This window comes from Oncorhynchus gorbuscha, linkage group LG13 (assembly GCF_021184085.1).
Source record: "Oncorhynchus gorbuscha isolate QuinsamMale2020 ecotype Even-year linkage group LG13, OgorEven_v1.0, whole genome shotgun sequence".
In the NCBI taxonomy this organism is placed as follows: domain Eukaryota; kingdom Metazoa; phylum Chordata; class Actinopteri; order Salmoniformes; family Salmonidae; genus Oncorhynchus; species Oncorhynchus gorbuscha.
This window is the reverse complement of record NC_060185.1, coordinates 41979808-42004451: the sequence shown is the minus strand read 5'-3', so window position 1 is coordinate 42004451 and position 24644 is coordinate 41979808. Positions and strand designations below refer to the sequence as shown.

General features: G+C 42.4%; 1 protein-coding gene across 1 annotated transcript in view; it reads right to left on the bottom strand.

Annotated features, from left to right (window-relative positions):
* LOC123992905 (serine/threonine-protein kinase PAK 4-like) overlaps positions 1-23530 on the bottom strand; it is a 45066-nt gene extending 21536 nt beyond the window's left edge. The window contains 1 exon segment of the mRNA XM_046294527.1: positions 23509-23530. The gene's annotated coding sequence lies outside the window, so the exon portion shown is untranslated.
* Positions 23531-24644: the final 1114 nt, after the last annotated feature.

The window sequence follows — 24644 nt, the reverse complement described above, 5'->3', positions numbered from 1 at the left end:
GTACTCATTACATTTTGAATACCTAGCAGCACAGGGAAATGGTCCAATTCACACCCTTATCAAGACAACGTCCCTGGTCATATTACCTCTAATCTTGTGGACTCACGAAACACAAATGCTTAATTTGTAAATTATGTCTGAGTGTTGGAATGTGCCCCTGGCTATCCATAAATAGATACAAGAGAATTGTGCCGTCTGGTTACATAAGGAATAAGAAACAATCTATACTTTTACTTTTGATACTTAAGTATATTTTACCAATTACATTTACCTTTGACTTAAGTATATTTAAAACCAAACACTTTTAGACTGACTCAAGTAATATTTTACTGGGTGACTTTCACTTGAGTCATTTTCTATTAAGGTATATTTTACTCAAGTATGACAATTGAGTACTATTCCCACCACTGAAATTATATAATAAATCATTTGAAAACATGAATATGGCAGTTGTAACCAATGTCTAAAAATCCCAATATTGTAAGTTATTAAAATGTACACGACATGAGCCCAAATGTAACGCAACTGCCATGCTAAGAACTTTCAACACTTGGACAGCCAAATTTGTGAAAACTGAAATCGTGTGTATATATTCTCTTGGCAGAAGGTATTCCTCAACCTACCAAAGTAAGATCGATGTAACATTGTATAGCAAAGTCCTGAGGGTGTTTCACAGAGGTCCTTGGACTGAAATGCGAGGTAAAACTTTTTGGGGGCTCATTTAAATAAACAAAATTCAGAGACAAAAAAAAAGTTACAAAGAAGAGCTTTGCAGCTATGTTTTGATGTATGGGTTGTCAGGGACTGGGCCAAATTGACATTCCGCCAACCCCATTTTGATAATGAGTGCTAGCTTGCTAGCTGTGTAGGAGTGGTTGACGCTGTTCGCTGAGGCAACTGTGGTACGAGGCAGTGCTGAGCGGAATTGGTTGTATTGTGCCAATGGAGAATTGTGATTAATGGTTTTATCCTTTAATTGAAAACTACCAGAATTCTGTGGCTACAGCTCCTTAAAAATGACAAAAACATAGCTAAATACCAGCTAATTGAAAATGTGTCCCATCTTGCTGTGCAGCTGGCAGCTCACTGACCGTCTCATCTGAGCCTAGACTAATTGTCTCCCAACACTATAGTAACTCAACACAAAAAACAACATTATAATGTAACCAAACTCAGGTGTAGGCCTACCTAAGTACATTGCCTTGAGAAAGTATTCACAGCCATTTACTTTTTCCACATTTTTGTTGGGTTACAGTCTGAAATTAAAATTAATTAAACACAATACCCTAAAATGTCAAAGTGGAATTATGTTTTTACAAATGAAAAGCTGAAATGTCTTGAGTCAACATGTATTCAACCCCTTTGTTATGGCAAGCCTAAATAAGTTCAGGAGTAAAAATATGCTTAAGAAGTCACAAGTTGCATGGACTCACTCTATTCAATAACAGTGTTTAACATGATTTTTGAATGACTACCTCATCTCTGTACCCCACATACACAATTATCTGTAAAGTCCCTCAGTCGAGCAGTGAATTTCAAACAGATTCAACCAAAAAGATCAGGAAGATTTTCAAATGCCTCGCAAAGGGCACCTATTGGTAGATGGGTACAAATTTGGAAAAAAAAGAGTAGGCATTTAATACCCCTTTGAGCATGGTGAAGTTATTACACTTTGGATGGTGTATCAATACACCCAGTCACTGCAAAGATACAGGCGTCCTTCCTAACTCAGTTGCCGGAGAGGAAGGAATCCGCTCAGGGATTGTACCATGCGTCCAATGGCGACTTTAAAACAGAGTTTAATGGCTGTGATAGGAGAAAACTGAGGATGGATCAACAACATTGCAGTTACTCCACAATACTATCCTAAATGACAGAGTGAAAAGAAGGAAGCCTGTACCGAATACAAATATTCCAAAACACGCATCCTGTTTGCAAAAAGGCACCAATGTAAAACTGCAAAAATTGGGGAAAGAAATTAACTTTAAGTGCTGAAAACAAATAATTGCAATTGGTGCGAATCCAATTTAACAGATCACGAGTACCATTTCATATTTTCAAGCATGGTGGTGGCTGCATCATGTTATGGGTATGCTTGTTATGGGCAAGGACAAGGGAGTTTTTGATAAAGAAACTGAATAGGTCTAAGCTCAAGCACAATCCTACAGGAAAACCTGGGTTAGTCTGCTTTCCAACAGACACTGGCCAAATATACACAAGTTGCTTACCAAGACAACATTCAATGTTCCTTAGTGGCCTAGTTAGTTTTGTCTTAAATTCAGCTTTACAATATATTGCAACACTTGCAAATGGGTGTCTAGCAATGATCAATCAGCTTGAAGAATTTAAAAAATATGAATGTGCAAATATTGTTCAATCCAGGTGTGTAAATCTCAGACTCATAAAGGCTCAAAGCTGTAATTGCTGCCGAAGGTGATTCTGACATGCATTGACTCAGGGGTGTGAATACTTATGAATATTAGTTATTTCATTTAATACATTTGCAAACATTTATTAAAAAACATGGTTTTCGCTTTGTCATTTTTTGGTATTGTGTGTAGACAGATGAGGAAACAAAATGTAATCCATTTTAATTCAGGCTGCAACAAAATGTGGAATAAGGGGTGTGAATATTTTCTGAAGGCTCTGTAAGCTATGTTATTAGACTAGCGCAGTACAGACTTGGTGAGAAGTGTCTGTCTGTGCTGGTGGGGATGCTGCACACACACACACACACACACACACACACACTTGGCTTGGGAGTATTATTTTGGCACTCTCGGCCTAATCAGTTGAGCTACTGAGGACAATATAACTATGACACAGCCTAACTGTTACTAATTGGTAAATACACTGCTCAAAAAAATTAAGGGAACACTAAAATAACACATCCTAGATCTGCATGAATGAAATATTCTTATTAAATACTTTTTTCTTTACATAGTTTAATGTGCTGACAACAAAATCACACAAAAACTATCAATAGAAATCAAATTTATCAACCCATGGAGGTCTGGATTTGGAGTCACGCTCAAAATTAAAATGGAAAACCACACTACAGACGGATCCAACTTTGATGTAATGTCCTTAAAACAAGTCAAAATGAGGCTCAGTAGTGTGTGTGACCTCCACGTGCCTGTATGACCTCCCTACAACACCTGGGCATGCTCCTGATGAGGTGGCGGATGGTCTCCTGAGGGATCTCCTCCCGGACCTGGACTAAAGCATCCGCCAACTCCTGGACAGTCTGTGGTGCAACGTGGCATTGGTGGATGGGAGCGAGACATGATGTCCCAGATGTGCTCAATTGGATTCAGGTCTGGGGAACGGGCGGGCCAGTCCATAGCATCACCTTCCTCTTGCAGGAACTGCTGACACACTCCAGCCACATGAGGTCTAGCATTGTCTTGCATTAGGAGGAACCCAGGGCCAACCGCACCAGCATATGGTCTCACAAGGGGTCTGAGGATCTCAACTCGGTACCTAATGACAGTCCGGCTACCTCTGGCGAGCACATGAGGGCTGTGCGGCCCCCTCCTCCTGCTCCCACTTGCACAAAGGCGGAGGTAGCGGTCCTGCTGCTGGGTTGTTGCTTCCTCCACGTCTCCTGATGTACTGGCCTGTCTCCTGGTAGCGCCTCCATGCTCTGGACACTACGCTGACAGACACAGCAAACCTTCTTGCCACAGGTCGCATTGATGTGCCATCCTGGATGAGCTTCACTACCTGAGCCACTTGTGTGGGTTGTTGTCCCATTCTACCACTAGAGTGAAAGCACCGCCAGCATTCAAAAGTGACCAAAACATCAGCCAGGAAGCATAGGAACTGAGAAGTGGTCTGTGGTCACCACCTCCAGAACCACTCCTTTATTGGGGGTGACTTGCTAATTGCCTATAATTTCCACCTGTTGTCTATTCCATTTGCACAACAGCATGTGAAATTTATTGTCAAACAGTGTTGCTTCCTAAGTGGACAGTTTGATTTCACAGAAGTGTGATTGACTTGGAGTTACATTGTGTTGTTTAAGTGTTCCCTTTTTTTTGAGCAGTGTAGTAACCCTGCTTTTTGTTCATGATCATGTAATCCCAGTTACTCTGTTACCACACCTGGTGTGCGCACTTTACCCCTCAGTGCAGACTCCCAGTTCTGCATAAAACAGCAATATATTGTTAACATAACCACCTGAATTTAAATGGGTTTAACATGCTGTATTTTATCATTCCAATTAAGCAATTATCATATTATTACACATCTCATTTGCATGAAGTAGCCTTAAACGTTTTCTAATTTCATAACTTGTTTCAAATTGTTACAAACTCTGTTGTTTTGCATAAAGCATGACAATGTGTTAATATGACCACCCTACCTTAAATGATCGGGCTTAAATTCATGCATATTAAGTGGCTAATTTACATAATATTGCATATTAATTTCATAAACATTTTATATGAATCATCCCTATGTTCTACATCAACCTTGAAAATGTCAAAATATTTTGACCACTATATAAGACATTGGACTAAACGTGTTGAAATTAAGAATTCAGACAAGATGATTTGCTGCCTTTTTTCAGGGATCATCATTGACCTGTCCACGACCTTTTTGACCTTTTCTGTTCATGTGAAAATAATATCTCAGCAATGGTAAATCCTAACCTCAAACTAAAGTGTTCTGTGTCCTGATACGCTGATCTATACCATGGAATACAAGATAATACCAGAAACAACGTTTGATTTTGACCCCTAACACTATGAAAGGGGCAGGAGCCTACATTTTCAATTACAACATTATTTAATCTGCAGTTATTCTTTGACATTTATTCTGTTACCAATAACATTTATATATTAATAGTATCTTCTGATTACAAATATGTCTCATAATTTAACTAAATGCAATCTATTAGATTCCAAAATGTAAGTAGATATCTAACTGTCCGATAACACATTCTGATGGAATGGCTTGAGCATTGAGTTTATGTTAGAAAAAAATACTTGGTTCCTTTCTAAACCTAGCAATGTGAAAGCAAAGATGACTCAGAACACAACATATTTTAAGTGAACTGTCAAAAGAGTTGAGTCCTCATTCAAAGGCAAGGGTAGCATAGATACAAAGAACAGTTTTCTATGTGTGAAAACACCCTAACAATACAGTGTGAATGTGAATGGGGCTTGACATGTCAGATACTAACCAATCCAGAAGCTGGGTTCAAACAAAGCCCTTGCTGCCTTGGCCAATCCATGCAGACTTCCAGGTCTGGCCGAGGAATGTGGAAAGGTCAATGATAAAGAATGGAATGTGAGCTTTAACTGGGATACAGGAGTCAGTGCTTTGATAGCCAACACTACATCTGAAATAATCTGTCTGGACTCCATTACAGTCAACGAGAAGGGCCTCCCTAAAATTGTCGTCAAAAATACAAGCCGTCACATAGGCCAAGAAAAAGAGAGAACTATATGTCACAAACTCTTATTTTCAATGATGGCCTAGGAAGTGGGCTAACTGCCTTGTTCAGGGGCAGAACGATAGATTTTTACCTTGTCAGCTTGGGGATTCGATCTTGCAACCTTCCGGTCACTAGTCCAACGCTCCTACCACTAGGCTACCTGCCCCCCATGAGATTAACTTCCAGCTTGCAACTCAATAGTCGTAATAATGGTTCTCCTTAGTTGAGCCTGCAGGGGTTTACAAGCCAGGACTTACATTGCATAACGACTCTGGGGCTATTGCAACATCTTGTCAAACTAAGCTAACAAGCATGTTTGAGATATCAACCTATGCTGATTCAGTTGAGAAACAAAACAATTACATTTCAAATTAGGAGAGTTCATGTTAACTTGATTGACCGATTCAGTTAAAAGGTAGAGTCAGCAATTCACGAAGTAAACAGCCATCTCGGGCTGACCTCTGCAACAACTAAGAGCAACAAGATTTGTATTTATTTTTTTAATGTAACTAGGCAGTGAGGCTAAACTTCTCTGCTGTTTTTGTCTGGCTGCTATCACGTTGTGGCTTAGTGATGCATACCCATGCGCAGGTAATCCATAGCTGTGTTCGAATACTCATACTAACTGCACTATTTGTGACTTGAGTACATAGTATGCTTATTGGTCATAGTATGGATATAGTTGTATGCCAAAAGTTCCCAGATGACGTACTAAATTCACCAAAACACAAAGTATACATGCAGTGGACACTATTTCCATGAATTTAGGGCCCATAATGCAATTTTTCCGAAAATGGGCGTGGCTTTTTAACCTTTCAGATTTGAAGAAAAATGGCGGAAAACATGCAGCCGAAGTCCGACGAGATTGGATACAAATTCATTGATTTAATTGAACTAATTATGACAAAAAGTAATAAAGTAATGCCTTTTCAAATAAGTTGTTACACATTGGCTGACAATTTGTAAGCTATGCTATCCTTACAAACCGCATAGCATTACAGCAGTATGTATCGGTATGTTAGCTAGTTACCTAACGTTAGTTGGCAACTAATAAATCAAACTTGCCAGACAGCAGATAGTTAATATACTAACTATCCAACATTTATTGACATGATTATTTACATAACTCTGAGCTAAGTAGTATAGTCGTGCGATTCAATGGATCTCTCCTCCGATTTCAGAGCAGTCTCACATAGAATAACTCATGAATTTACGAGCGGTCAACACCCGTTGAATATGGCCGGTGTCAGTAAACGTTGGCAAAAAAAATAATTAAGTTGTTGGTAGCAGCACAGTTAGTCACCAACTCTGGATAACATAAAAACAGCCTATACAGCTCTGCTAGGGTGAGTAAAATGGTCAGATTGGGTTGTTTTCTCATTTGAATCTGGAAGTAGCTAGCCAACGTTAGCCAGTTAGCTTGGGTGCTTGACTGCCGTTGAACACTTGGAAAAACCCTACTCCTCTGCCAGAGCATCCAGTGTGCTCTCTGACCACTCCGAGAGCGAAAACACTGAATTTATGAACGGTCACTCTGGATTGACGAACGCCCAGGGAGAACTCTGGCACTCCAGATTGAATTTACGAACACACCCGAAATCGTAACAAGTTTAGCTAGTCATTTGTTATGCTAACAAGCTAGCAAAAGGTTGCATAGCAATAGCAACAGCATCAACTTCCGGTAGACAGGCGAAGCGTCAGTACCCTCAACTGAAACGATACCATTCGTTTACAGTATACTAAAATGACCTAATAGTATATACTCATTAAGTATGTAGTATACAGTATGGGTATTCAAAAACAGCTTATGTCACAGTATGCTTTTGTGCTGCTGGGCCCAAGTACCAGTAGTCTTGGTCAGCCTCTAGAGCAGGGATGGGAAAATTCAGTCCTTGGGGGCCTGATTTGTCACTTTTGCACCAGCCCCAGCTAACACACCTGAATACAATAATCAACTAATCAGGACCTTCAGTTTAGAATGCAATTAGCGTAATCAGCTGTGTTTGCTAGGGATGGGGGGAAAGTGTGACGCCACTCTGGCCCCTGAGGACTGGAGTGACCCATCCCTGCTCTAGAGCTCTCTCCATCTCTCCAGTGCAAACAGCAAACCACACAAAGCCTAGCAGCCCATGGAGGGCTGCACCTCAACATAGTAGGTCCACACATCACAAAGGACCTGGGAGAGAAAACAGTACAGATGAAAAAAATTAACCGTACTCGTCAACCCACTGTCTCCAATTTCAAAGAAGCTCCGTTTGGGGGAGAACATGGATGTACGAATCACATAGCTACAGCTTACACACTGTAATTGGCAAGTTAATGTTCCAGTGCTTAGCCCTGTAATTACCCTATGATATGTTACCATCATCAAAACAAAAATGAAGTCATACTGTCAAGCACTTGTATGACCACATGTAAACAAAGTCAAAGTTGGCCCCCTGGGCTAATATCTAGCTTGTGCAGAGCAGCTTGGAAATGTTGGTGTGAAATACAAAAATAAATGTATGATATTAATATAAAAATGGCAGTCAAAGCTAAGTCTTTGCTCAGTCTGCACATTCAGTGCTCTTCTTTTCATGCATACAGTGGCAGGGCCTATTCACCGGCAGGAACAAAAACACTGCCTCATTCACTTAGAATATTCCAGGGTTATGCCTGCATAATGCAACAACAGCACCTTTTCTTCTGGTTTTGCACCCACAATTCATTATTCTATTCTCTCATTGTGCAACAGTTAAAGCAGAGGTGAAATGCAGCCAGCCCATTACCCACAATCCCCTGCCAAGCTATGTACACAAGACCTTTCTATTGCCAGGAAAGCAGGTCCTGGCTTGATTGTGGACCTCTCCGATTGAAACGATTACACATTGCAAACAATTCATTGCACTGTGTGTAGCCTATAGTCTACTACACTGAGCCTATATTACAGTCAGGCTGACCTACACAGAGAGGGCTTTGTTTAAGAGACATAGATGACAAGAGATTCACGATGCAATCACGGTTACCCACAGAGTGACATCAGCCTTGTCTGAAAACAACACTAGCCAGCTGCAATCTCTGGTTAAAGGCAATGTAAAACTAAAATGCAGGAGAATGAGAATGTGAAGCCAGGGCTGAAGAGATGACCAGTCTACTTCACATATTCAGGACTGCAGCATAATATCCTCTGGTCACTCTCCACTCAGTGAGACTAAGTTGCTCCGAAGACAGTGAGGTAGGACTCAGTGAAAGAGAAAGCGAGACAGGAATGTGCAAGCGAGGCAGAGAGAGAAGCGCTACTGATGAGAAAGTCCATTAGATTCTGTGTTTATAAAATTATAAATCAGAGAGAGAAAGTGAGTTTAAGACTGAACAAGGGATAGACTCCATCTAGTTGAAAGTTGGAAAGTGAGGCACCTCCCTGGGTCAAGGGCAGATGAAAGCATTTTCATAGACAAATAGTGAGGCATGCTGTGAAAATAGCAGTAGCTGTGCTAAAGCCCTTCAAATGAAAAGCTGACTCCACCTTTCGCCAGGGGCAGAGAGAGAGGGCCCCTAAAAAACATGAAATAGTGCATTCAGAAGGTATTCAGACTCCTTGACTATTTACACATTTTGTTACATTAAAGCCTTGTTCTAAAATTGATTAAATACATTTTCCCACTCAATCTACACACGACACCCCATAATGACAAAGCGAAAAACGTATTTTTCCAAAAATCTGAAAAACCTTATTTACATAAATATTCAGACCCTTTGTTATGAGACGTGATATTGAGCTCAGGTGCATCCTGTTTCCATTGATCCTCCTACAACTTGATTGGAATCCACCTGTGGTAAATTTAAATGATAGACAGGTGTGCCTTACAAAATCATGTCAATGTAAGGTCCCACAGTTGACAGTGCATGTCAGAGCAAAAACCAAGCCATGGGCTCGAAGGAATTGTCCATAGAGTTGTGAGACAGAATTGGGTCGAGGCACAGATCTGGAGAAGGATAACAAAACATTTCTGCAGTATTGTTAGAATAAAGAGCAAAGTGTAAATTATTTTTAAATGGAAGAAGTTTGGAACCACCAAGACTCTTTCTAGAGCTGGCCACCCGGACAAACTGAGCAATCGGGGGAGAAGGGCCTTGGTCAGGGAGGTGACCAAGAACAGAGTGGTCCCTGACAGTGTTTTTGAAGTCCACTGTGGAGATGGAAGAACCTTCCAGAAGGACAACCATCTCTGCAGCACTCCACCAATCAGGCCTTTATGGTAGTGGCCAGGCGGAAGCTACTCCTCAGTAAAAAGCAAATGACAGCCCGCTTTGAGTTTGCCAAAAGGCACCTAAAGGACCCTCAGACCATGAGAAACAAGATTCTCTGGTCTGATGAAACCAAGATTGAACTCTTTGGCCTGAATGCCAAGCATCACGTCTGGAGGAAACCCTTGCACCATCCATACAGTGAAGCATGGGTTGCAGCATCATGCTGTGGGGATGTTTTTCAGCAGCAGTGACTGGGAGACTAGTCAGGCTCGAGGGAAAGTTGAACAGTGCAAAGTAGAGAGAGATCCTTGATGACAACCTGCTCCAGAGTGCTCAGGTCCTCAGACTGGGGCAAAGGTTGCCCTTCCAACAGGACAACGACCCTAAGCACACAGCCAAGACAATGCAAAAGTGGCTTCAGGACAAGTCTCAATGTCCTTGAGTTGCCCAGCCAGAGCCTGGACTTGAACCTGATCAAACATATCTGGAGAGACCTGAAAAGAGCTGTGTAGCGACACTACCCAGCCAGCCTTACAGAGCTTGAGAGGATCTAGAGAGAATCTGCAGAGAATAATGGGAGTAACTCCACAAGTACAGGTGTGCCAAGCTTGTAGAGTCATACCCAAGAAGAGTAGAGGCTGTAATCACTGCCAAAGGTGCTTCAAAGTACTGAGTAAAGTGGTCCTTCTGTAGCTCAGTTGGTAGAGCATGGCGCTTGTAATGCCAGGGTAGTGGGTTCGATTCCCGGGACCACCCATACGTGGTCCCACCCACACATGACTGTAAGTCGCTTTGGATAAAAGCGTCTGCTAAATGGCATATATTATTATATTATATTATTATAAAGGGTCTGAATACATGTAAATATGATATTTCAGTTACATTTTAAAAAATGTAAAAAATCTGTTTTTGCTTTGGCATTATGGGGTACTGTGTGTAGATTGATGAGGAAAAAATACATAAGGCTAATACATAACGTAAGAAAATGTGAAAAAAGTCAAGGGGTCTGAATACTTTTCGAATGCACTGTAAGTAGGCCTACAGGGTCTGGATTAGCAAGTATGGGAGAGAAATAAAACACCACATTATCAGCTAGCCTACATTACTTTGGTAACTAAAATTATGAGAAGATGTCACACAATGGCCATTAACATCTGAACATACACTGGAAGTCTGGTTTTGGGCCTAGTCTATGCCCTACATCTTCAGGTTTAACTCATCCACACGTTCGTAAGTGGTCTACAAACATGACCAATGAAAGCATGCAAGTCATCCTCTATAAATCCTCACTAGAGGTAACTGATGCCTCCTATTTCTCTGTCTGATTTATTCAGCTGTGTTTTTCTCCCCTATGGAGGCAACCGTAGGGCTCAGATCAAAAGAACGACAACATGCCGCCCGTGATCATGTGAACCCAGTGTGGCTGCAGCCTCTGATCTAGGGTGTCTCCACTACAACCCCACGCTGCTGCACCACTCCGCTCTCTACTAAAAGGGGATTTATGCAGGCAGAAGAAAGGGAAATGAGAGACGGGGCTAATTGAAGCCTCCTGTTGGAGAGTTACAATTATAAGCCTAACTATCGGTGACCTGAATGGTCTGGACATGGAGTTCTCTGAATAACCACCACCAAAAGAAATACATTGAGAGCACAGAGCATTAATAAAACCGCTTTTCTACTGACCACCAGCGAAAGCATAGGCCAGGCGTCCTAGAATTAGCTTCCTATTTTATTTGCTTCCTTGCCAAACTCTCAGAATTCATGGGGCAAAATTAGCCTATGCTTATGCCTAAGCCTAAAAATGCTTATCAGAAACGTGTTGGTTCTGAAAAATAGCCACCTATCACAGCGGTTGTCGGTGAACAAACTAAAACAGCCAGTCTGTTTCTGGGCAGTGTGTAGATACCCTGTCAATGTCCTAACAGCACAAAACTGAAGTGCTTAATAATTTGACACAGCCTAGGTGGTGGAGCACACTAGTCATGACTATTCCAAAACCCCTTACAGCTTATCACTGTGTCTGTTGATCTCGAACACCCATCCCTAACAGAGATGGCTTGGTGCTACAGATTGAGTTCTTGGGGGTGACTGGGTGTAGTGTAGGTCTTTGAGTGGGTAGAGTGCAGGGGTTCCGTCTGTGTGACCCTCAGCAGTACTCAGACATGCCAGGAATGTGTGGAGTGCCCAGCACTGATTGCACAACCCTGCTTACTTGCAACCTGTCACACCAGCACTTAACACTTATCAGCTGCTAAGTCTCTAAAAGTAAGGATGGAAAAAAAGAGGGGGGGTGTGTCTCCACCTGACATTTACATGCAACTTCTGCTATCAGAATACGAAGATCCCATTGAAAAGACTGGTATAGACTCAAAAAGGCACTAAGTGGTCTGATTGTGTTCAGTTCCGGCTGACCGTTTCAAGAGGTAGTCAGGGATGCATTGTGTGCAGATTTCTCCTCAGTCTAGACGCAAATCAGGCTTCCCGAAAGCGCATACTGTGGGCAACATCCTCAGCACTCCTCCCACAAGTCTCCAGAAAACCCGTGTTTTGGGACTGAGAGGCACCTTTTCATTGTAATATGTGAGGAATGTGTATGCTGGCATCATAAATGCTAACCAGGCAGCTATTATTTTGAAGGGGAAAAAAATGGTGTTTGGCAAGAGTTATGCTAACCGGTTTGCAATCCCTTTAGCATTGCTTGCTAGCTAGCTACAAAGGTTAGCTAATGCCATCAGTTGTTATGTTATCATATTTAGCCTATTCCACCATTTGTAGAATGCATACTGGCATTTGAATATAAACTCAGCAAAAAAAGAAAAGTCCCCTTTTCAGGACCCTGTCTTTCAAAGAATTTGGAAAAATCGAAATAACTTCACAGATCATTATAAAGGGTTTAAACACTGTTTCCCATGCTTGTTCAATGAACCATAAACAATTAATGAACATGCACCTGTGGAACGGTCGTTATGACACTAACAGCTTATAGACGGTAGGCAATTAAGGTCACAGTTATGAAAACTTAGGACACTGAAGAGGCCTTTCTACTGACTCTGAAAAACACCAAAAGAAAGATGCCCAGGGTCCCTGCTCATCTGTGTGAACATGCCTTAGGTATGCTGCACGGAGGCATGAGGACTGCAGATGTGGCCAGGGTAATAAATTGCAATGTCCGTACTGTGAGATGCCTAAGACAGAGCTACAGGGAGACAGGATGGACAGCTGATCGTCCTCGCAGTGGCAGACCACATAACAACCCCTGCACAGGATCGGTACAGGGCTAGAGTTCAGGATTTCATAGATCAGATAAATAATAATAATTAGGTGAGTGCTTACATTTGTCCTATGTCACATGTACAAATGTGTATGAATTAAACATACACATTTGTTTTGCATATGAATTGAATGCATATGAATGCATATGAACATGAATTTGTTTTGCATATCCCACTGAGACACCGTCTGGGTATGGGGTCACGGCCAGGGAACAGCCATTATTGATGGCGACCCAGGAGCAATGAAGGTTAAGTGCCTTGCTCAAGGGCACAGACAGATTGTTCACCTCGTCGGCTCGGGAACTCGAACCAGCGACCTATGTACGCACTGAACCCCTAGGCTACCTGCAGACCTGTTCTTCTTACAAGACATTAAATAAGGCCATAATACAAGGCCTGAATTCTTCAGTAGAGCAAATAGCTAGAATAGACGGCATCTAACCAAGGTTAGAACCTCAAATCTCGACTTTCCAAACAAAGTAATTGCTCCTCCTAGTCCTACTACACTAACGTTACAGCAGAGACAACGCACATCACTTAGCTCCCCTAGACTTCAGGGCGTGTTTGAATCGTTAGAGGTAGCTAACAAAATCATTGTTTCTCAGCATTACAGCTATAGTACTTTGAGGTACAAGGTTTCTAGCTATAGCAGTGGATTACTAACTAACTTTAACCAAGGTAATGTTCGTTTACCAGTTGGATATGTCAGCTCACTAAACTAGCTTAGAGGTTGTTATTGGCTGCTAGCTAGTTATAGTAGCTGTACATTTTTACAATAAGAGTAACCTAACGTTATAGTAGCTGCTATATTTTTACAATAAAAAGAAAAGCCTAACGTTAGTTATGGTAGCTGTATATTTTTACAATAAGAGTAGCCTAACGTTAGCTCTTGTGACTCATTTCACTGAGTTAGCTGGGTTTCCCAATCCATCATCAATTACTTTATTACATAATGGTAGTCTTATTCTAGAAAAGTCCGTTTTTTGTTCACTCGCCAAACTATCCAAACAATTTCACTTTAGCTAGCCACTTGTTAGCTAGTAGTAATGGTAGCAACCAGCTAGCTAGCTTAACTTAGTTTGGGCTGTCTAGCTAAGATAGATAGCTAGCTAACAGTGGGCGCAGCTGAATGAATGAAATCAATTATTAGAGTCATAATTACCTTATATTTCCTTCGTGCACCGCTTAAATTACGATAGTTTATTGATTCGCTTAATAAAAGAAGCTGTCCAAAATTCAGTAGCTTTAGACGAAGTCTCACTTTCTTGTCGCCATGTTGAGGCTGCTGGTGGTAACACTACATCCGGGGAACTGCTACGACTACAAGCTCGAGCTCCGTAGCAACCAATACAATTGATTTAATTATTGATATATTTGATTTGACTGATATGACATCAGGAACCGTTCACTATTAACTTTGCCAAAATCACAGTTGGTTTAACACTAAAAGGAGGGTAATGACTAGGGAGTTCAGCATGGTTGCCCCAGAACCATTTATGTATCTAAATATACAGCTCTGGGTAACCCCATAAATGCAACTCTATGGGCAAACCATGATCAATCGAGAATTACCACTGAACATGCTTTTTTTGTCCAGGGTATGCAACAAACCTCAATATAATGCCCTGGGTATGTTACATCTCAACATAATGGAAGGTGAGCCCTTTAACTCCCCCTCAGGGTCCCCTTACCAAAATACAAAGAGCCTACCTGTCATGTGCTTTTAGTGTCACCATAGCAACATACCACCTCCAATAAACTGAAAGAGCATCAGCACCACAAAAGGATGATGGTATTAAAATATATCTGGGTCAAAAAAAAGGTTAAAGGCTCATTGGCATCAAATATTTGAGAGAACGGAGAGAGAGAGGGAGGGAGGGACAGTAATGGAGAGTGTTGACAGCTGGGGGGTCTTTCCATCTCATCAATGTGTCATTGTCATTGGAATGTCATAGTTCCTATAATTGTACATTATTTTAATCACTCAGTCTATTTTATAAGAATTTGTAAGATTCCTATTTGCATAAAATAGACAGAGACCAGTCTTATCAAAATTAGATAAGAGTATTTATTCTCGGAGCGCGCTGCCATGAAACCACGAACAACAGTTTATATACAAAATATGGCATAGGTTATAAAATGTCCTTCCCCCTATCGACCAGGACAGAACAGTTCAAAAGTTTATTCCAACTCACTAGCTCGCTCACTCCAGACACACACTTATCTAGATTATCTTCTGGAATCTTCACCTTCATCCATCACTATTTAAAAGACAGTTCCAGATAATGGAAAACCCAGGAAAAACACTCTCTGCCTTATCTAAACATCCCATAGCTAAGTTGAGTCGCTTCAACCTTAGGTTAACGACCCTTTTTGCTTACATAAAAACCCATAATTCCAGTCCTCTCCAACCTGGCTAGAATGGTATATATTTAATTTAATTACCCCCTGTTTCATGCTCCACAATCCCTCCCTTATGAATTAATATTATTAATCAGATATAATAAAACAGAGTATAAGTTTCATTAGTTAAGGTTCTATTTCAAATGTAGATAGTGTTTAGTCATTATTCATAACAGTTATTGGGCACATTGCAATACAGACTGACCATGCACACTCAATCCACATTATGGGATGTTTATTGATGGAAAGAGAGTGAATGTGTTGAGCTCTTCTTCACACCTTGGCACACCTGCTGACATGATGCCCATGGATGCACCAGGTGGTCTGATCAAACAGTGATCTGGCGTGGGAATCTTCCTCCAGGCCATGGAAGAAGGGAAGGTCCAGAAGGCCCACTTCATCCTAGCTGCACTGGGCGAGGCTGCGGTAAATGCCACCATAGAGGAACAGCAGGGGTTGGCGACAGGCCCCAATGATGTGTGCCGCAAAACTCCCACGGACCGCAGATAACACCCATTTCCTGAGACTGCTCCTTGCTAGGGGGCGGAGGTGGAACGTAGAGACAACAAAGGTCGCACCGCCCTGAGCCTGGTCAGCAAATGCGGCCATTTGGATGCTGTCCGCCTCCTGGTCCTGCATGGGGCACACCCAGGCAGCTCAGACAACCAGATGAGGATGCCTCTCGCCTATGCTGCCAGCTGTTGCCACAGTGCCATGGTCAAGTTCCTAGTGAAAGAGCTGAAAAGCAGGGGGAGGAGGGGATGGGGGAGAAGGCTATGGGGGAAGAGACATGGCTGCTGGGAGAGGAAGAGGAATATGATGGTCACTCACTGAAGGATCTCCATGGAGGGGTAGAGGGGGTCCAGAAGAGCCAAGAGAACCCTCAGAGGATGGACCCTCAGCAGTTGGATCACAGGGTGGGCAGAGAAAGTTTGTTGTCTCCACCTCCGTTCCACCTCTGACCCTTAAGGAGACTGCAGATGTTGAAGGGTCAGGTAGTGGCTCTTTCTAGTCCAGACTGAGCGCTCCACCAAAAGACATGGGTTACCTTCTCTGTGAGAACACTGTGGGTCACCTGTTCCTGGTTGACAATGTGATTTGCAACCCTTATGCCCTGGACGAGGAGCCTGGGGATAGGTGTGTTAGTGGAATGAGCCGTGGCCACTGCTCCACTTGTTCAGCTATGTCCACACTCCTCCTCCAGCCACTGACTGACCAGGTCATCCAGAACTCTCTGCTCTGCCAGTCAGGAGCCAGAGAGGAGTATGTCTGCCACTCTCAACCCTACCAATCACCACAGGGCTCAGGGGAAATGCCCAGGAGTAGGTGAATCTCTAGCTGGCTGAAGAGAGGACACATTCACCTATTGACCAGCCTCCCACAGAGGTCAACTCCACCAAATCCCCTGGTAGCTGCTGGAAATGGATGACACCCAGATGATTGCTGCTGAGCACTGCTGGGCCTGGACTTCACATTTCTCTGACTGACACCTCTCCAGAGCCACACTCAGAAAACTACAATCCTCTACAAGATGTGTCTTCCTCCACCACCTCAGTCTTGGAGTCCCACTACACATGTATATGTTGTTGTTGTCTTAGCTGATTAGCTGTTGTTGTCTTACCCTTTGTTGTCTTAGCTAATCAACACCTGTGATTGCTTTATGCCTCGCTTACTGTCTCTCTCAAATGTCAATATGCCTTGTATACTGTTGTTTAGGATAGTTATCATTGTTTTAGTTTACTGCAGAGCCCCTAGTCCCACTCAACATGCCTCAGACACCTGCTTTGTCCCATCTCCCACACATGTGGTGACCTCACCCAGCATAACTAGTGCGTCCATGCTACCTCTCTCATCATCACTCAGTGCCTTGGTTTACCTCCACTGTACCCGCACCCCACCATACCCCTATTTGTACATTATGCCCTGAATCTATTCTACCACTCCCAGAAATCTGCTCCTTTTATTCTCTGACCCCAACGCCTCATCCTACTCCTCCTCTGTTCCTTGAGTGATTCGGGGGTTAACCCAGGCCCCTCCCCAGGCACTCTCATTTGATGACATCTGTAACCGGAAAAGCCTTGGTTTCATGCATGTTAACATCAGAAGCCTCCTACCTAAGTTTGTTAGCACACTCCGCCAACCCTGATGTCCTTGCCGTGTCTGCCGTGGTTTGGGAAGGCCACCAAAAATTCTGAGATTTCCATACCCAACTACAACATTTTCCGTCAAGATAGAACTGCCAAAGCGGGAGGAGTTGCAATCTACTCCGGAGATAGCCTGCAAAGTTCTGCCATACTTTCCAGGTCTACGCCCAAACAGTTCGAGCTTCTAATTTTAAAAATTAATCTCTCCAGAAATAAGTCTCTCTCTGTTGCGCCCTGTTATAGACCCCCCTCTGACCCCCCATCTATCTTCCGAGTTAGTTCTGTTAGGTGACCTAAACTGGGATATGCTTAACACCCTGGCAGTCCTAAAATCTAAGATAGTTGCCCTCAATCTCACACAAATTATCAAGGAACCCACTTTTGTACAACCCTAAATCCATAAACATGGGCACCCTCATAGATATTATCCTGACCAACTTGCCGTCCAAATACACCTCTGTTGTTTTCAATCGGGATCTCAGCGATCACTGCCTCATTGCCTGCATCCGCTATGGGTCCGCTGTCAAACAACCACCTCTCATCACTGTCAAACGCTCCCTAAAACACTTCTACGAGCATGCCTTTCTAATCGACTTGGCCCAGGTATCCTGGAAGGATATTGACCTAATCCCATCAGTCGAGGATGCCTGGTCATTCTTTCAAAGTAATTTCCTCACCATCTTAAATAAGCATGCCCCTTTCAAAAAATGTAGAACTAAGAACAGATATAGCCCTTGGTTCACTCCAGACCAGACTGCCCTCGACCAGCACAAAAATATCCTGTGGCGGACTGCACTACCTGTGGTGGACTGCACTAGCATAGTCCCCACGATATGAACCAATACATGCAGTCAGTCAGGAAAGCAAAGGCTAGCTTTTTCAGACAGAAATTTTGGTACACTGTAAAGTCCATGGAGAATAATATCACCTCCTCCCAGCTGCCCACTGCACTGACGCTAGGTAACACTGTCACGACCAATAAATCCACGATAATCGAGAATTCCAAGAAGCTTTTCTCTACGCCTTTCTCTCCATGCTTTCCTTCTGGCTACCCCAACCCGGCCAACAGCTCCGCACCCCCCACAGCTACTTGCCCAAGCCTCCTCAGCTTCACCCAAACCCATACAGCAGATGTTCTGAAAGAGCTGCAAAACCTGGACCCGTACAAATCAGATGGGCTAGACAATCTGGACCCTCTCTTTCTAAAATTATCCACTGCCATTGTTGCAACCCCTATTACCAGTCTGTTCAACCTCTCTTTCGAATCGTCCGAGATCCCTAAAGATTGGAAAACTGCTGAGGTCATCCCCCTCTTCAAAGAGTGGGGCACTCTAAACCCAAACTGTTATAGACCTATATCCATCCTGCCCTGCCTTTCTAAAGTCTTGGAAAGCCAAGTTAATAAACAGATCACTGACCATTTTGAATCCCACCATACCTTCTCAGCTGGGCAATCCGGTTTCTGAGCTGGTCACGGGTGCACCTCAGCCACGCTCAAGGTACTAAACGATATCATAACCGCCATCGATAAAAGACAGTACTGTGCAGCTGTCTTCATCGACCTGGCCAAGGCTTTCGACTCTGTCAATCACCTCATTATAATTGGCAGTCTCAACAGCCTTGGTTTCTCAAATGACTGCCTCGCCTAGTTCACCAACTAATTCTCAGATAGAGTTCAGTGTGTCAAATTGGAGGGCCTATTGTCCGGACCTCTGGCAGACTATGGGGGTACCATACGGTTCAATTCTCGGGCCGACTCTTTTCTCTGTATATATCAATGATGTCGCTCTTGCTGCGGGTGATTCACTGATCCTCCTCTACGCAGAAGACACCATTCTGTATACATCTGGCCCTTCTTTGGACACTGTGTTAACTAATCTCCAAACAAGCTTCAATGCCATACAACACTCCTTCCGTGGCCTCCAACTGCTTTTAAATGCTAGTAAAACCAAATGCATGCTTTTCAAGCGATCGCTGCCCGCACCCGCCCGACCAGCATCACTACTCTGGACGGTTCTGACCTAGAATATGTGGACAACTACAAATACCTAGGTGTCTGGATAGACTGTAAACTCTCCTTCCAGACTCATATTAAACATCTCCAATCCAAAATTAAATCTAGAATCGGCTTCCTATTACGCAACAAAGCCTCCTTCACTCACGCCGCCAAACTTACCCTAGTAAAACTGACTATCCTACCGATCCTCGACGATGTCATTTACAAAATAACTTCCAATACTCTACTCAGCAAACTGGATGCAGTCTATCACAGTGCCATCCGTTTTCTCACCAAAGCCCCATATACCACCCACCACTGCAACCTGTATGCTCTAGTCGGCTGGCCCTCGCTACATAATAGTCGCCAGACCCACTGGCTCCAGGTCATCTATAAGTCTAGGTTAATCTCCACCTTATCTCAGCTCACTGGTCAGGATAACAACACCCACCCTTAGCATGCACTCCAGCAGGTATATCTCACTGGTCATCCCCAAAGCCAACATCTATTTTGCCGCATTTCCTTCAAGTTCTCTGCTGCCAATGACAGGACCGAATTGCAAAAATCGCTGAAGCTGGAGACTTACATTTTCCTCATTAATTTTAAACATCAGCTATCAGAGCAGCTAACCGATCGCTGCAGCTGTACATAGCCCATCTGTAAATAGCCAATCCAATCTACCTACCTCATCCCCATATTGTTTTGATTTACTTTTCTGCTCTTTTGCACACCAGTATTTCTATTTGCACATCATCATCTGCTCATCTATCACTCAAGTGTTAATTTGCTAAATTGTAATTACTTCACTACTATGGCCTATTTATTGCCTTACCTCCTCACGCCATTTGCACACACTGTATATAGACGTTCTTTTTTCTATTGTGTTATTGACTGTACGCTTGTTTATTCCATGTGTAACTCTGTGTTGTTGTTTGTGTCACACTGCTTTGCTTTATCTTGGCCAGGTCTCAGTTGTAAATGAGAACTTGTTCTCAACTAGCCTACCTGGTTAAATAAAAGTGAAATAATATATATTTTTTAAACATCTGCAGCCACCGTGCTCCAAAACTGGTGCTTTCTAGAGGGATATGTTGGGAGTATGATGACAGATGGTTGTCTACAAACAGGGTATGGGAGACCAAACAGGGTCAAACGATGTAGGCTGCCTAATGAGATAGAGACAGCAGCCCCCCTCAGCAGGCAAAGCGTCACCGCTACTATCACTCAGGATCTAGGTCTGGGTGTAATGTGTTCCGAGGACTCCTCCGCCACATATCCCGGAGTTGAACTACCAAAGGGAAGGGTCTGACACTGATCTGGAAGATACGGTTTCTGAGGAATACACTTAGACCGAGAGTCTCAGACTAGCTGACAACAATTCACTCTAAGAGATTTTGGAAGGCCAACAAGATAATGTGAGTTGTCCATGTTGAATTTTTGAGTTGTGTTACTATAATATCTAGTTTTGTACTTTACAGAATGTTAGAATTATTAAAACTAGCAAGCAAATATTGATTGCTGAAAATGAGCAAATACAGTTGGTCAGAGGTGTACATACACCTTAGCCAAATACATTTAAACTCAGTTTTTCAGTACAAGTACAAATTCCCAGTCTTAGGTCAGTTAGGATCAACACTTTATTTTAAGAATGTGAAATGTCAGAATAATAGTAGAGATAATGATTTATTTAGGCTTTTAATTCTTTCATCACATTCCCAGTGGGTCAGAAGTTTACATACACTCAATTAGTTTTTGGTAGCATTGCCTTTAAATGGTTTCACTTGGGGTAAACATTTCATGTAGCCTTCCACAAGATTCCCACAATAAGTTGGGTGAATTTTGGCCCATTCCTCTTGACAGAGCTGGTGTAACTGGGTCAGGTTTGTTGGCCTCCTTGCTCACACATGCTTTTTCAGTTCTTCCCACAAATGTTCCATAAGATTGAGGTCAGGGCTTTGTGATGGACACTCCAGTACCTTGACTTTGTTGTCCTTAAGCCATTTTGCCACAACTTTGGAAGTAGGCTTGGGGTCATTGTCCATTTGGAAGACACCTTTGCAACCAAGCATTAACTTCCTGACTGATGTCTTGAGATGTTGCCTAGGAACAGTTGGCTAACTGCCTTGTTCATCGGCAGAATGACAGATTTTTACCTTGTCAGCTCGGGGATTCGATCTTGCAACCTTTCAGTTACTTCAGTTACTAGTCCAACGCTCTGACCACTAGGCTACCTGCCGCAACCTAAGTGTATGTAAACATGATGCTTCACAGTTGGGACGGTGTACTTCGGCTTGCAAGCCTCCCCCTTTTTCCTCCGAACATAACGATGGCCAAATAGTTATATTTTTATGACATCAGACCAGAGGACATTTCTCCAAAAAGTACGATCTTTGTCCCCATGTGCAGTTGCAAACCGTAGTCTGGCTTTATGGCGGTTTTGGAGCAGTGGCTTCTTCCTTGCCGAGCGGCCTTTAAGGTTATGTTGATATAGGACTTGTTTTACAGTGGATATAGATACTTTTGTACCGGTTTCCTCCAGCACCTTCACAATGTCCTTTGCTGTTGTTCTGGGATAGATTTACACTTTTCACACCAAGGTACGTTACTCTCTCGGAGACAGAATGCGCCTCCTTCCTGAGCGGTATGACGGCTGCACGGTTCCATGGCGTTTATACTTACGTACTATTGTTTGTACAGATGAACGTGGTACCTTCAGGCGTTTAGAAATTGCTCCTAAGGATGAACCAGACTTGTGGAGGTCTGCAATTTATTTTCTGAAGTCTTGGCTGATTTCTTTTGATTTTCCCATGATGTCAAGCAAAGAGGCACTGAGTTTGAAGGTAGGCCTTGAAATACATCCACAGCTACACCTCCAATTGACTCAAATTATGTCATTTAGCCTATCAGAAGCTTCTAAAGCCATGACATCATTTTCTGGAATTTTCCAAGCTGTTTAAAGGCACATTTAGTGTTTGTAAAATTCTGACCCACTGGAATTGTGATACAGTGAATTATAAGTTAAATAATCTGTCTGTAAACAATTGTTGGAAAAATTACTTGTGTCATGCACAACGTAGATGTCCTAACCAACTTGCCAAAACTACAGTTTGTTAACAAGAAATTTGTTGTGGTTGAAAAATTTGTTTTAATGACTCCAACCTAAGTGTATGTAAACTTCCGAATTCAACTGTATACTATGTTACTTGTGTGCTTCCGTTACGTCAAAATGTCAATATTAATGTCCAATTGCAACTGGATGTATTAGTATATAATTATTTTTGGAAGGTCACCAAGGACAATAGATTATGTGGTTATAGATAGGAACAGAAGACTGGCATATGATAGTTCACGTACTTTTTATATAACAATGACCCCTAGTGGTGAAATAGGTATCTACTCCCTGTTTTAGATTGTTTTGAACGGGAAATGGTTGTAAATTATGACTTCACACATTTTCTAAACTGTAATTAAATATTAATAATTTACAGTGTTATATTAGAGCACAACAAATGCAATTCTGTGTATTATTATTTTGATGGTGTTCTATTAATTGATAGCAAAATGATCGATAAAGACAATTCTACCTTTCTAATGACTTGAATTTACTGAATTTCCATTGGTCCAACAGTCTTGAATCCGGAGTGGATATTGTTATCAAGAGAATTCCCCAAAACCAAACTAAGAACTTTAAGGAAATGATACCATTTATTTTGGAAATTAAACAATAGCAGCTATGGAGACAGGGAACATGTCCAATCTTGTTTGCAGTGGATGTAATGAGAGAACATTAGGGCACAGTGCTACCATGGCATTGTAGAGCACCAATGTCATTTTCAAATCAGCGCTGTAGTGTACTGTTTAATATCAAGTACAGCAGTGTGGTTATTATTGATATCCCTACCCAGAAGGCAGAACTCCAACAGAGCTGATCCTGATTGCAGGAAGCTGAGGGGGCATGTCTGGCGACAGCCTTTTAGGAGTCTGATCCAGCTCAGATAGGTGCCTCAGTTCCCTTCTTACCTCTGTCAGGATTGTCCGCACCTTCCCAGTTCCCACCTTGCTTATTCAAAAGTTTGGTAAAATAAAGTCGTTAATTTAAACGGTTTTTATAAGAGCAATCACATCACAGCTGCTGGAAAAGCGTAACATACTGAGTCATACATGGGTCTCGCCTCGGAGAAATGGAAGCAAAGGCAGCTTGGGAGAAGGAACGGGTCCTGACAACTTCCTCTGCAATTTAATTATTGAATGGTGTGTTGCAGCTCTCTCCCGCTTCACCCATATGCCCCTGAGACATAGGGAGAGAGTATAGCGAGGTACAGCGACTGTTCAATTGTAACAATAATTGTCAATCATAGCTACTGTTGTGATGTTTGATAGCAGTGGGATAGTAGTATGCTAAGTGTTTACTTCTCTTGGCAATATAACAAACTGAGGTTTGATTAAACAAATAAAGATATACACACATTGAGGAAAATTGGACATAAAGATGAGTTTACAAACACCAGGGGCCCTTAGAGGACAAATTGCACTCTTTCATCAATATTGTGAACAATGAAGCATGTAGGATCGTAGGAGACACTTGCCTCATTAAAATACAGGGGCAGATATAGTGTGCCAATTCCCGTGCCTGTTCTCCATTGAACAGTAACAAAAGGACGCAGCTTTTTTTTCCTCCACCTTTATTTAACCAGGTACGCTAGTTGAGAACAAGTTCTCATTTACAACTGCGACCTGGCCAAGATAAAGCATAGCAGTCTGAACAGACAAGAGTTACACATGGAGTAAACAATAAACAAGTCAATAACACAGTAGGGGGAAAAAGTATATACATTGTGTGCAAAAGGCATGAGGAGGTAGGCTAATAATTACAATTTTGCAGATTAACACTGGAGTGATAAATGATCAGATGGTCATGTGCAGGTAGAGATACTGGTGTGCAAAAGAGCAGAAAAGTAAATAAATATAAACAGTATGGGGATGAGGTAGGTAAATTGGGTGGGCTATTTACCGATGGACTATGTGCAGCGATTGGTTAGCTGCTCAGATAGCAGATGTTTAAAGTTGGTGAGGGAGATAAGTCTCCAACTTCAGCGATTTTTACAATTCGTTCCAGTCACAGGCAGCAGAGAACTGGAAGGAAAGGCGGCCAAATG